The sequence below is a fragment of the Alligator mississippiensis genome, chromosome 14, assembly GCF_030867095.1.
Source record: "Alligator mississippiensis isolate rAllMis1 chromosome 14, rAllMis1, whole genome shotgun sequence".
NCBI lineage: Eukaryota > Metazoa > Chordata > Crocodylia > Alligatoridae > Alligator > Alligator mississippiensis.
Genome location: NC_081837.1, coordinates 30236734 through 30251781, shown reverse-complemented (window position 1 = coordinate 30251781; position 15048 = coordinate 30236734). Strand labels below are relative to the sequence as shown.

The window sequence follows — 15048 nt, the reverse complement described above, 5'->3', positions numbered from 1 at the left end:
CTTAGGTACTCTAGGGAACATATACTATAATTGGTTGTATGTTTTATATCTAGGAAACTAGTAAAGTAATTTTAGAAGCGATTAAATATCTACTATAACCTGAGGAATGTCAGCTGTGCCTGAAGATTTTAACTATTAATATCCTGATCTGTGATAATTGGTAGTGCCATGTCAACATTACACTAAGTTTTGTTGATAGCAAGATTTAATAAATGCTAGTTTCCTAACATAAATATGTGCTGAATAACATCTGACTCCCTCTGACTTAGCTGCTTCATGGCATTTAGCAGAAAAGTAACATGTCAATACATATTCTAAAAGGGCAGCACTCAACAAAAAAAAAAAAAAAAAAAGGCAGGTTTGGTGGCAGCTGAACAGCATCAGGGTTAAATCTGGGAGTGCAGAGACAGGAGTTCAGAGAAAACAAAAAAAATAGTACTCCCAAAATAGCCTTGCAACTGTCACCACTAGCAATTGTCAGCACCAGAGGCATGACCTTGCCATTATGTTCCCTGATCACAGTTCCCCACTTAAAGGGCCATTTGTCAAAATGGGCACTTCCAAAAATTCCACTTCCAAGTGATACTGCATTTTTAACACCATGGGTTAATTTTGACAGTGATTTTGTAAATCTAAACCACCATCACATTTCCTGCAAACAATAGCAGGGTTTCCCTCATGCACTGCCCAGTCCATGTTGCCAAAGTTAGAACACCCACCTGGAATACACTGGCAGGCACCCACATTTAAAATTCACTGCCATTCTCCTTTCAGATCTTCCTATAGCACATAAAACTAGAACTGTATTACAACTAAAATATTGGAGACAACATTGATTTATGTATCATATAAGCAGGTGTGTTGTCCCACGCTTTGATGTTAACTGGATGGCTCTTCTCATGTGAATTTAGTCTTCCTAGGACATCAGGCAAAGACTAACAGACTATTTACTGTCCAAAAATAAAATGGAAAACTTGAAATAACTGGCATGCATATTTCCATGCATCAAAAGAAGCCCAATTCTCTTAAAAAAAGAAATCAATAAAAATACACTAGGGTAGGAGGAAAAATGAAAGTGGGAAAGTAAGTGTCACTGATGTAGTATTTTCAGGATGATAAAGCAAGACAGTGTATCAAGTTGCAATACTGCAAGGATAAGGCCAATAGTTAGTGCACAGGGTTCTGGGTTCTCGACAGACTTTCCATTGTTTTCACATATGTTCCTGGGCAAGCCTCTTCAACTCTTGTTGAGTTTACCTCACTTTCCAAAGTGAATACATACCTAGCACAGGACTGAAGGGGTCTTAAAGCCTTGTAAAATTCATTAAACTCCTTGGATGAAGGTTGCTATGGATATGAAAGACTTCAGTCCTTCACTGGCATGCTTCGCTTTATCCTTAGTTTGTGTATTATCTGCTTTCATCAGATTAACCCTTCGCATGTCAATTCTGTAGCAAAGTCTCCCATGGGAAATAGGAGCTACTGGAATAAAGAAAAAAAAAAAGATCAGACTGACATATTCACCTGAACTTCTGCTGGATAGGAAGAATATTATGTCACTGCCTTTGAAAGATGATATGCATATATTCATAGCATTTTTATTACCATTACATAATTAGCAAAGACCAGAGGTGTAAGCATTTCTATGTAAACAGCAGCCAAGATCAAAAGATCTTTTACTGAGGTCTGATTTCATCACAGTAGTACTTCTATACTAGCACAGAATAACACTGCCTTGAGTTATTCTTTCACTTGCAGTGGAATGATTAGAAAAGCACTACCTACATATCACTCAGTCCCAAAAGAACATTTTCCCCCTTTCTAAATGTACTGACAAAAATTAGTTGCATGGACCAGACTGTGCGTTTCTTAGACAAAGTGCACTACCCTGACAGGCCGCCAGGGAGAGACCACCCATGGCTCCATATGACAAAGTAAAGTTTTTGCCTACAAAAACTCTTCTCTTTCTGAAAACAGACCTTAAGGTGCCACCCTGCCCTGCCTTCTGCCTGACTTTAGATTAGCATGGCTATCCACCTTTCTGTACAAGAGCACTAAATAGATGAATGGCACACATTTGATAGCAGTGTATGGCAATGTCTGTTTTTTCCCCATCCTCTCCCCTCACATGTAAAAAAGGGTACACTGGTACCCAAAACCTAATCTATGTCCCTCCCAAGTCCACAGTCCAATAAGAGATACTGCCCATAAAAATCTCTGCCACATATCTGATGCAGTTTGAGTCTTAATTACAGTAGTTTACAAGAATTATTTGTGTTTTAGACCAGAAATCACATTGCCCTGTCTTTAGTCACATGAAACTAGAAAACATCCTTGTTAGCATAGATGACTACATGTTTGTACAGAAGCTGATTCATTTAAAAAGTAAATTTTCTTCCAAGAAAACAAAGCAAAAATAAATAAATAAAGTCAAAATTCCACATGGCCTCCTCCACTTGGGTTCACAGAAGTTTCTGCTTATGAATCTTATTTAGTTAGTCTACAAAGATAGTCCTGCTTTGAGCAGGGGGTTGAACTAAATTACCTCCAACCTTAATTTTCTATGATTCTATAATCTATCCTTCTAACTGACTTCAGACTGACATGGCTAACTACCACTCTCCAATGACCAAGCCATCATTTAACAAACAGGTTTGTTTCCAAGGGTTTAACTCACACTACCATGTGTTGATTTAGTAGCTCAAAGGATTCTTTCATGGTGCTCCCCAAGTTAAACACTGCTCCCTGCGCACACACATTTTCTTGCTCAAAACCATGTGCTGGAAAACTAGCATACTGGGAAGAGAAGGTGATCTATAAAAAAAAACTGACAGGGGCAAACTCCCAGGCCTGGTCACAGTGCTAGCCCACCTGCCTGCCTAGGGCAGTCTGCCTGGTCTCACCTGCCATGCCTTTGTTGTAATGTAAAATAGTGTTACAATATAAACGGGAGACTGCCCATTCAAGATCCCAATGCCTAGGGGTTTAGACACAACTCTGACCTCCCCTTCGTGTCCCATGCCTAGAAGATGTTATCCTGGAGATACTGTTTGCTCTGGCTCGAGACCAGACCAAACTCAGCTTCTTGCTAGGCCTCACACATTCATGCTATCATTCCATTCAATAGGCCTCATTCACATGACCCCACTCTCACCAGTCCTCTAGCACTAAGCCCACTCTCACTGGACCTCTTACTCGCTGCCCCACACAGGACCACGTTTGATGTGTCCTGATCCCTTGAGTGGCCCCCGTAGGCCATCAGGCTTTCCTACTCGCACTCCTTGACTGGCCCTGACATAGCCTTTCAGGCCTCTCCCGCAAACCTCATCTGAGCAGTGACCAGCCAATTCACCTCGTCCTGGGCAGAGTTCTGACCGAAGCCCCTTGCCAGGTAACTCCTCCTTTGCACCCTGTAACTAGGGCCAATTACTTGCCCTCAAGCATCCAAAGGCTTTCTTGGGGCACTCAACACTGCACCCCTTCACCGGCATAACTACTCCACCCCTATGCTGGAGTCTCAGGGTATTACAGCTGCACAGGCTCAGGTGCCTCTCCACAGGCGTGCCTGGCCCCCACTACCACTGGGGTCTTACACCCCCATGGGCTCAGGTGCCTCTCCCACAGGTTTGCTTGGCCCTGCTACCCTCCAGTCTTAATGACCTACCGGATGGTGGGGGCTGGGGTTATCAGGCGCCCCTATCCACCTTTCAGCAGGGAGGTAACTAGCTTGGCATTTCTGGGAGACTGTCCTGCCACAGTCTTACCCAGGACCAAGCAGGTCTACCTGCACTGGTCTTATTCCTATTGGGCTATGTGATGTTCCTGGGCTGTTCTTAGTCCTAGGACTTCTATGGCAGCCTCCTTCTGCTGGCCGCCACCTTCATAGCAGCATGCACACTGACTAGCCCCTACCCTCTGCCAGCTGTGATGTCCTCTCAAGGGGGAGGACCTTTGGCCTGTTTGAGGCCTGGCCCTGCCTCCAGGCCAGCTGAGGTGCCAGATGGCTCTTCACAGCCCTAGCCTGACCCTTGTGGTAGGCTCAATCGCTCTTTGGCCTTTAGGCCCTGGCCCCCTTACACTGACCAGTCGAGGGATAAGAGGGCTAGCTTAGCCTCTGCTGCCCTCTGTGGATCAGAGGGGTCTCCTTCTGGGCCCCAGCATATGGCCATCTCCCCTTGGGCTTGCTAAGAGCCTTGAAGATCTTAATAGACAGCCCTTCTCTCAAATGGGCTCACCTGAGCCCTAGGCCTCACCCCTGAGAGCTCTTATCAGGGGCTTGCCTAGCCCCTGTGCAGGTCTGCAAGCTGTTAGCCCCTTTGCTAGGCTGAGCCTTGCTGTTACGTTAGGCCAGGGGCGGGCAATTATTTTGGGCAGAGAGCTGCTTACTGAGTTTTGGTAAGCCATTGAGGGCTGCATGACAGGCAGACCAGGGCAGATTAATATTAATTTTCTGGTTTTTTTAGGGGCCCTGCGGGTCAGATAGAATGGCTTGGTGGGCCACATCTGGCTCCCAGGCCGCATTTTGCCCACCCCTGTATTAGGCCCTGGCCTGATTCCCGGGACTAAGAACCCCACTGTGCCCATAGGAACCTCCTGCCATCCCAATAGTTCCTTCCTGACCACCAAGGTGGTCTGTGAGCAGCACCTCAACCGAGTGATGCAAGCAGCCAAAGGAGCAACAGCAACCTGCTGTTTCAGCCCTGGGAGCCAGGATGTAAAATGGCTACCTCATCAGGACTGGCCTGCACCTGCCTGCTCTCAGCCCTTAAAGTGACAGGCACCAATGGTGCTCCCCCATCACAAAACACACGATATATCTTATAACAAGGCCTGTAGAATGAAGGCATTAACTGCTGTGCTGGCCTCTATGAGAAAATTGCCATAATGGGGCAGTCTGGGACTTTAAAAGGGAACAGGTAGCCCTGCTGAAAAAACCCAACTGTGGATGCTTAGACAGTGAGGAAGTGTCCCACTAGAAGCCTAAAAGTCCCACAGAAGACAGCAGAAGGCAAATGAGCTGAAGGAGCAGTTTGCAGGAAGAAGGCAAACTGCAACCCAAACAAGCTCACTACCAGGAAGGGGTCATGCTACTGTGTCAAAGGGTCCCTGGTACTGCAGCTGAACAGGGCTGAAGAGCTTTTGTTTGTTGGTTTGTTTGTGGTGCAAACACTGTGTTTATTATTTGAAGGACCAACTGTGGAGCTCTTCCAAGGAGCAAAGCCAGCCTGGAGGAGCCAGCAGGCTAAGCAACCTGCTTATAATAACTTGCTAAAATGTCCTCAATATTGCATGGTATGCATTGCTACAGCTGCTTCAATAGTAAGCTCTGAACCCTTCATCTAGGTGGTGACAAAATAGGACACCTTCGCTATCATTTCAAAAAAGGAAGTTTCTATTAATAAAGTGCAAACACCCAATTCTGTAGGAATAGATGTTCTTTGGTGTTCATTTGCATGAACACAGTTTTGCAGAAAAGCCACACAGAAAACTTCAATGTCTAAAAGTTACGTAAAAGTCTAAAAATACAGAAAATGCTGCATCAACACCTTTTTAATTGAAAAAGGCTAACACTGGATATCCTTAACAATATAATCAAGGAGGGGAAAAAAAAGTCGCAGCTTTAGCTTGAAAGAAACAGAACTAAAACGGTGTCAACTTTTCCTATGCACATCAGAGCAAACTCAATTAATCTAGTCTGCTGGAGCAGAGTAACTGATGCGCTCCAGCAGCCTTCTGCATCATGTGTATCAGTGTCCCTGCACGGAAAAAATGGCAATGGGGAGGTTTGAAATAAAACATATTCAATGAGCTTTAATTCAAAGCACCCTGCCGCCATTTGTTCAAGGCAGGGACATGCAGGGATACTGATCCACGTGACACGCAGGTGCTTTTAATTAGCACAGCTCATTAATTAAAACACCTGGTGCTGCGTCTCAAAGCAAATGTAAAAATGCCCACCTAAAGTATTTTTAAAACAGTTTACTCCTGTACCAGTAGTAACCTAGACAAGGCAGCCTGCATTCTGTTAAAACTTGAAATACTACAGTTATTAAATCAAACCAATGATTTCATTTAAAGCTAGGTCATTATGTCTACGCTACACTGGAGTCACAACAATAGCTGCAGTTCACATGTACTCACACAGAACAAACATTAAGTTAGCCAAAATTTGAAAAGTACAAATTTAGGTGAAGGAAGGAAGTGAACTGCATAATAAGGAAAGGATTAGGGTAAGAAAAGGAGAGAAACGGGAGGAAGAATGCAATACGTGCAAAATTTAAGCAAGTTAAAGTACTCAAGAGTCCCTTGAGTCCATGATCAACAGGAGTAATAACTTGGGCTGCAGTGGTTTAGATCTGCTGGAGAAAAAACAAGCTAGAGCAATCAAGAAGCTAGACTGTTCTTAGTGGTGGCAGATGACAGAACAAGGAGCAATGGTCTGAAGTTGCAGCAAGGGGAGTTCAGTTTGGGTATTAGGAAAAACTCTCTCGCTAGAAGAAGAACTGGAACAAATTACTTAGAGAAGTAGAATCTCCATCCTTGGAGGTTTTTAAGGCCTGGCTCAACAAACCCCGGGCTGGGATAATCTCGTTGGGGACAGTCCTGCTTTGAGCAGGGGGCTGGACTACATGATCTCCTGCGGTCCCTTTCACCTCTACTTTTATGTGATTCTAAGGAAGAGAGAACAATGAAGATCGAGAAAGGAAACAGCAGTTTTGAAAAAGGTACAGGTAACTAAGAGGACTACACAAAATGTTGTAAATTAGGGTAGAAATAGGGGTTTAATAGTAGCAGCAGTTGGTAAAACTCAGAAGAAAGGGAAAACAGTGGGAAAGCAACTAAAACAGAGGTTGCCACATTCATTGTTTTTACCATTAGCAACTGTGGCACTGGAACATTTGTATTATTCTAACAGTACCAAAAATAAAGAAAAGTCAAGGCAGCCTGCAGCTCACACAAGAACTTCCACAGTACAATACAAATAGCTTCACACCATTACAGTAATGCTATTAAATAAGATTACTTTTTCATGTAATTTTGTTTTCAAAATTAATTAAAAGCTTAAGTAGCAGTTTGATTTTTGTGTAAAGTAGAAATGGAAAGTGGTGTTTTGTTTGTTTCTTTTGTGTTTTATTTTATTTTGGGGAGTATTTTTTGTTGTTTTTTGTTTGTAGCACAATCTACAGCTATTCAGTCAGCATATATGGTTCTACACCCAATGACTACAGAGGGTATTCCTTGTTCCCTGTCCAGGTCCTGTGATACCAAGCCATTTTCTTAAAAATAAATAAGGTTGAAAGCTAACCGAAAAAAACCCCCTGAAGGTCATAGGCTGAGTAAACAGGAGACAAGCCGATAGGTACAGTACAAGAAAATATCTAGCCAAAAATATATAAATTTTTCTATAGCAACTCTTAACTAGTGATATAAACATTTGTTATATGCTGTGAATTTCAAGTTTGAGTGAAGGACAGCACAATCCAGAAGTCTTGAGGACCACACAGACCTTTGCTACTTGCCTTTTTCAAAATGAAGTGGTCTTCTTTGCTCAGACTACCTCAAGGTGATCTCTACTGAAGAAATCAGCCACAGAGCCCTGGAGAGCAACCACCACTGGCCAATCAGCCATTCAGAAATAAAACAAAAGTTAAAAGCAAGGATGGAATATGTTTCTGGTAAGAAAGGTGGCATCCAACATGTATAGACTAGAATGTTGAAGGGTACAAGAAATGCATCCTTATTTAAACTATCATTATGAAATCTCCAGAAGCAGTTAAGGACATAAAAAATAGTGAGCTCAACTAACAAGAGGGCAAATCCTTTATCTGAGTTCTGTAATCGATATTTGAAAAAGCTGCATTACATCTAAGCAATTCAGAGTTATGTAGTTTTTTGTACATACTGTTGACCATGTGAAAATTAAACACAGTGCCCAACTTAACTGTTATGAATAGTAACTTGTTACAGTATATTTTGTTCTAGCATTGGACTGGTCCTGGCACTACTCATTTTTGTAAACAACTGCCCTTCTGCATTGCATTTAATATCAATTTTAGCTTGCTTTTATATTTCACAAGAGCTGAAATGAACTAATGAATTGCAGGAGTTTTTTTAAAGCTTTGAATGGAAGATACCACTCGAAAGCAAAGCAAACTGCTATCTAGCACATAATGTTTAAAACTGCTGGAAACTTAGTTGACCACACCTGTGTCTTCCACCTTCTTTTGAAACATCATTTCAAAAGAACGGACACTGCATTTGATGCACCTTTCAGCACTCCCTGAACACTGCATGTACTTGTCATGTGTGAGCTCTGTTTGTTGTCAAAAACCCGGGCCGTCCGTAGTGGGGTGCGAATCGGGGTGACTGCCCCAGGCCCCACAGTTTGTGCCATATAGGCACCTCCACAGCCAAGAGCCGCTCACCACCCCCCTCCACCAGGCCCCTCACAGGCTGATATACCCCGGGCCTTACACCTCCCTAGGGACAACTGTCAAAAACACCATGGAAAAGACTAACTTGGTCGAAGAATTTACATTTCTTCCAGTATTGACAAGTTTAGAATCAAAATTCTTAGATGGCACTGGGCAACTTACTTATATTCAAAAGAAAAAACAGCATTATAGCCAATTATATTAGTAACTATCCTGCAGCAGAGTAATGGAGCCTATGTTACAGTGCACTGATCTGAATATGTATAGTTTCACATAACCCACCCATTCCCTTCCTTCATTGGTGTCATGACCCAAAGGGTATGATTTTGTGTGCGCTTCGGCACTGCACAATTATTTCCCGCCACATGGAGCTTTCTTTGCACAGTGCAATTCTCAGTTGCATAGAGAAAACCCCGGTGCAAAGGAGTTCCCACCACCCGTATGTAAATTTGTTTCCCACTATTGGCTGTTTCTAAATTATTCCCACGTGGCAGCTAGCGATTGGCTTGCTAGCCATATAAGAGGCTTGAGCAGTTTCCGCCCAAGTTGGAGGAGGAGAACTTCACATCCATCTCGTGAAGAACTCTAAGCGCGCTGTGGAACCTAACAAACTCCGCGTGTGCCTTAAAGGAGGATACAGGGGCCTGATCAACCTCTAGCCTCTCCCCGTCGCCGCCTGATCCCTCGACGTACCCTTCCCTGCGCGCTTTTGGTCGGTCCACGGAGCCTACCAAACTTCGTGTGTGTGTATCCAGAGCTCTGTCCGGGTTGTTCGTGTTTAAGAGGCTCGAGTTTTCTGCGGGTCTTGTTTGAGTTTTGTTTTCGTTTTGTAACTGCAACTCAAGAAAGTTTTCCTGCCTGCACCGCGACCACCTACGGTGTAAGTAAAATAATATTTAAATCAACCTCTACGCGTCAGTGCCTAATTCTAGTTCGCCGTGCCGACCCTTTTCCCCGGCCCACATGTCCAGGCTGCTGGCCACAGCCCCTCGGCCCTGACAATTGGGACAGATCAATGGTAAATTATACTGCATTAAATAAGATGAGACCATCCTTTAAGATCTTTATTTCTTTGTGTCTTTATTTTTTTGAGTGAATGTTTCACATACTCTTTGGAACACAGGTTTAGGAGGATGGGTGTTAGAGGACTCTTCTAAACAGAGCCAGAACTTACACAGTTAAGAGCATTAAGATGAAAAATGCCAATTTTTAGCGAATCTGCCAGTTCAGAAGTAATGAACATACAGTATGCAGTACAAGTTCAAAATGAGGAGGAAAGCTAAACCAAAGACCAGACACAAAACTGTATTCTGAACAGGCTGAAATAACTGAATAAAGCTCCCCAAGAGACAAAATCATACTCACCTGTTCTAGCAGACTCAAGGGCATAGTAGGCTGTGAAATCACCATGGTCAAGTGAAGACATAGCCTACAGAAGCTAGTCAATTAAGACATCCAATCACAAGAGCGTTTCTATAGAAATGACACAAGACAGCACATTTGACCATGTCTTTCAAGTGGGACCACTGAAGCAGGCATTAAGACTCCCTTTAGTGACTGAGCAGCAAGACTAACACTTTCCCAGAGTTGGCATAGCAGCTCCAGTACATTTTTCTGAGAACATTGTTTGGGAATTTCTCCAATACAGCCTCAGCATTATCTGCCTAGTGGGAACTTGATTATGTCATTCTGATAGAACTAGGGGAAAAAGTGAGATCAGGAAACAAAAAATGAAAATAAATAAAGGGAAAAATGGAAAGAAGTCTATTAATTCCCAAATGCTTCTATAATGCATTCTAGCTCAGATCCCAAAGTGAGTGTTTGATAAATTTATAAAGCAAAGAAGATCCCCTCATTCATTATCAAGGTTGTCATCTCTGCAGGAAAACATTTTTTCCCCAAACCTTGCAAGTTTAATGAAGCAGAATTTAATTACCTGACCTGGGATATGGACACACCTCTTTAATATGCCCTTTTCAAGGTTTTTTTTTTATATATACATCATGCACTTTTCAAGAAGCATATATGTTTCCAGAAAAATTTCCAGTGCTTTACTTCTCCTGTGGGAAATTTTCCATTTTTGAAAATTCATTGTTTCATAAAATTCATTAGTAACGATGAATGGATGCCAATACAATGTTAGGGAAGCTTGACATTTTCAAAGTTGTAATGAATGTTTTTCAGGTGATTATCCTTAGGAAGTGTGAGAGAGAGTACATACATGTTTTATTGATTTGTAAACAGGAAGGTAAATATACTCTCAGAATAATCCAAACCAAAAGTCAAGTTATGAATTCACCTAAAGACATCATTTGGCGGGCAGCAGAGATATAATACGTCTCCTCTCACATGGTGGAAAGGATACTTGTAACACCCAACTGACATCCAGGATTGCTCTAAGGAGCCTAAGCATTCCACCAACAGCAGCTTCTTGTGAACGGAAGGGGAAGGCTTTCAGCAAAGACAAAGAAGAGGAATAGATTAACAAATAACACACTGCTAAGCTTGTTTCTATTTCTCAAAATCTCTTGCTTCTAGAGAATCAGTCAGAAGCACAATTAATGAAGAAGATGAAGTGTGATGGTAAGCTGCCCTTGTCCATCGACTCATTGGTAAAACCATCCTTTAGCAAAGGAAAATGTGGTTCAAGTAGTTCTGAATCAGATTTGCCTCGATCTGATTCTGAAATGGAACTAATAAGAAGAGCAAGTGATTCTACAGATAGTGACAGTGAAACTGGAGGTGCTGCAATGACCTTAGAGCTCTATTTAGGGAATTGGAAATGTTTCTGGAAAATTTTCCAATTCAAAATTTTCCACAAAACCCACATCTCTGCCTTAAACATGTTTGAGCTCCATCAACCAAAAACTAGTTCAAACCAGACCTGCTTAGCTTACTGAGCTCCTGGTAGCTAAGAGACATGAGAAAGAAGGAAAAAGGAAGAGAAAACATAAGCACTGCTGCCAACTCTGCTATCTATTTGGTGATCTTCCTACGGCTGCAGCCCTGAATGGATGCAAATAGCCAAGAATCCCAGGTTTGGGGTTTTTTGGTTTTGTTTTAAAACAACAATAGGAGAGAGTTCTCCAAGCAAATGGGCTAGGATAGGCTAAGGTAAAAAGGGCAATTAAATATATATCTTTGCAGTTTAAAAGGAGTCTTGCTTAAGTTAATGGTCCCTACTTATTTTGCTAGCTCTAGACCAGCATTTCTCAACCCATGCGTAGTAACCCAAAAGTGAGTTGCAAAAATATATGAAAGGGCTGCGAGCAAACTTTAAAAATGGATCAAACTTTAAAGAAGAAAATGGTAAAAAAGTTGTGGCTTTTCTCCTGTAGGCTGAGAGAGTTCTAGCCTCCAAAGGGCTGCTTGGGACACCTCTGCCCCACACACTGGGGGTGGGAGGCAGTGGGTCAGGAGTGAAGGGCGCTGAGTCGGGACTGACCAACGTTTATAAATGGGTCCTGGTACAAAAAAGTTGAGAACCACTGCTCTAGACAACAACACTGAGCAAGTAAAGCATTGTGCGCAATATCATACTTCGCTGCCTGACACCCTTAGTTTTAAACTTTCCATTTTCCAGTGAAAACGAGCAATGTGGTAGTGACTTACAGGCAATATACTGGGGGATCACCTATTTAAATCAATCTGTTTTTTTAAGTTTGAATACCTGAACATAGCAAATGGTAAAGAAGGAACACAAAGAGAAGGAAGTGGCCAGTGGATACTAGTGTGGCCTGTGAAGAAGCAACTTTTTTCCCCAATAAAATGTTGAGATGTATTCTTTAGTAACAGAAGAATAAAACTCAGACACAAAGACAGAAATTCATACATTTAGGCTATTGAAATATTTCTATATAGATTACTTCACTGCTTTCTGTTTCTCTAGAGGAAGAAGTTTATGGAAGAAGATGACGACAGAATGTTGGCGATCACAAACCAAGTCTTTTATGCTGATCAAGCAAACCAAATCAATTATAAATGAGTGTTCAACTAGGTTAACGGGGTAGTATTTCTTAATGTAGCACATCATTTTTCTCTGTAGATCTAGTCTTGGACAAGCCTAGCATGCACAAAACTCTCAGTCTTGAAACTGGCTAGTAATGACTTTGAAGTGCTAAGCATTATTGTTCAACAGGTCAGACTAACAGGAAATGAATGATAATTAAGGAAGTAGAGGTAACTAGTCCCATTAATCTGAAGCCAGGTAGAAGGCAGGGTAAATTCTTAGCATCTGATGAAGTAAGATACTCTTTACAAAAGATTATGCATCTCTGATTTAGTTGTTCTAAGGCACAAATTTACCCTGCTTTCTAATTAAGGCGATCCCATTCTCCTACTGAGCCAATTCATGATAAAAAGACCCCTTTAAAAGTTCAGCTGTACCAAAGCAAAATACTAGGAATGTTCTCAGCTGCCAAGTCAGGGGCCTTAATGCAGCCAAATCTTCTGCTGAAAGATGTAGTAAAGTAAGGAAATAAAATGCAAAACAGGAATTGGGAGAAACTAAAGCAGGAAGCAACTAAGCTAGTTTTGGCAATTTACTAAAATCTTTTGGCTAAGCCACTTCCCCCTCCCCCCCAACTTTTTTTTTTTATTTGTTACTGCTTAAATTGGTGAACAGTAATAGCATGCATTTAGTTTCCTGAAACACTTTTCCTTGTTGATACTGGAACAGATTTCTAGGTCCAGCAACAGCACACTAGGAGGATTTGACATTTTGCACGTGTTCTTTCACAAACTACATTTGAAAGTTGTCTCAGTGTGACTATTTTGATTAAGCTTACGATTTCTCACTGAAATTGTTTTCTTTTGTATAACTTGTTACTTGCAGTCCTGTTGGTTAACTGTATTGGCAAAGTGCTCCATGTGTAGGAATAATTTGTCCTGTATCACTGTAATATAGTTTTGCCAGTAGAACTATGGATAAACCATGGTCTGTCAGTCAGGGATCACACCCTCTTCATACCACTGACCAACCCAACTGAAAAAGCAAGTTTGCAGGATTCCTCTCCCTGAATGAGAGTACACTATACTGATAATTGTGCACATTTATGCTACTGTGACTGCAAGTGGGTCTACATGGCAAGTTTTGCAAATATAGCTATAAATCAGGAGTATTAATAAGTCACACCTATGCTGGCAAAAAATCCCTTTGCAGGCAACTTAACAAAAATGCTTTTGTTAGTGCAAGTGTTTTTATTTGGAGAGGATACTTGCACAAGAACTAATGTTGCTGATATAAGCTACACCCCCACTAAGGGCTTTGCTGGTATATTTAACCATATAGCTATATCAGTCAAGCTGCAGTAGTGAAAGTGTACTCAGCCCACACTATCTGCTCAACTATACCAACATTGTTAAATCATTGCAACGTGTGCTTAGACAAGCTCCTGCAAAGAGTTAAAATATATATAGCATGGGCTAAAATTCACTCACATGACCCATATTCCAGAGAAAAAAAATCCCTCAAAAACTGGTGTAAAAACAGGGCAATTTGTCATGTATAAGTGCCCATAATTAATGTCTACAAGAAATATATGAATAAAATCCTTTGCAACCTTCCCTTGGAACAAACTGACTTGTATACACAGTCTAGTCTGGAGTAGGCAGGTCAAGACATACTCTTTACTATCTGGGCTTCTTATAACTGTTTAATTAAAGGTTGCATTAGTTTAGTTAAAATTAATGCAACTATACAGGGGGGCTCTTTTCTACCAATTTAAAAAGTAGGCTTATTCTCATTTAGCTTGACTTGGGATATTTACAACCACAAACTAAACCAATACAAACCAGGTTTAAATTGCTAGGAAAGAACCCAACGAAGAACATCTTAAATTTCAAAGCTTGTCCAACTCTATCCCAAATTATGCACTTGGTCTAATAAAGTATGCCCTAAGATATCTTTGCCTCTCTCACAGCAAAAAGCTCACGTACAAAGCTGCATCAGTTCAACGAAAATCAGTACAAAAGTTGCCTCTCAAGCCTCAGTTACTTGATAGCACTCATATCACAACTTTCCAAATCAAACTGAACCTAGAAGTGCTGAACAGAAATAACACTGCCTGAAAGACAGCAGGGATAAATTATAAATAGGATACAGCTTCAGACAGATTCTGGAAGTGGACGGTGAGCGTTCCAGTGTCAAATAATCCCTGCAATTCTGACTAGCAGAGTGAGGCCAGGTTTCTGTTTAGCCTGAAGAAGGCAATGACACATAAAAGGCCGATAGCAGGTGGCCATTCTACATTCTGTACATTTCACTAAGATTTACAACCTAGAGCGGATGCTGGAAAAGAAAAGCTGAAGTCACTGTGTTCTCAGCAAGGTCAGCATACTGCATTATGGAAATGTTTGTAGCGAGACACTGTGTTACGGCTGCATTCATGTTTTTCCCACTTACAACAACAGTTAAATCCCTTGGTTAACAGTAAAAAGAAAGTGTTTATGAAAGCCAAAAATTATACCATTTGTACTTAGAACAAAGAATTACTTTCCAAAGTACTTACAAATAAATCTCTCCTTTAATGAAGCTGAAAAGACTCTTGCAGTTTTAGTGTGGTGTCACGTTTCATAAAGCATCTAATACGAAGACAAGTTTAAATCCCAAAAG

At 41.5% G+C, this 15048-nt stretch overlaps 1 protein-coding gene across 5 annotated transcripts in view; it reads right to left on the bottom strand.

Moving 5' to 3' along the window:
• PPP1R12B (protein phosphatase 1 regulatory subunit 12B) overlaps positions 1 to 15048 on the bottom strand; it is a 181880-nt gene that overhangs the window by 156818 nt on the left and 10014 nt on the right. Inside the window, exon 2 of one of the 5 annotated variants that reach the window (XM_019492480.2) lies at positions 1283 to 1482. The exons of the other annotated variants lie outside the window; for them this stretch is intronic. The gene's annotated coding sequence lies outside the window, so the exon portion shown is untranslated. The remainder of the gene's footprint in view (positions 1 to 1282; positions 1483 to 15048) is intronic. 5 annotated transcript variants of the gene reach the window in all.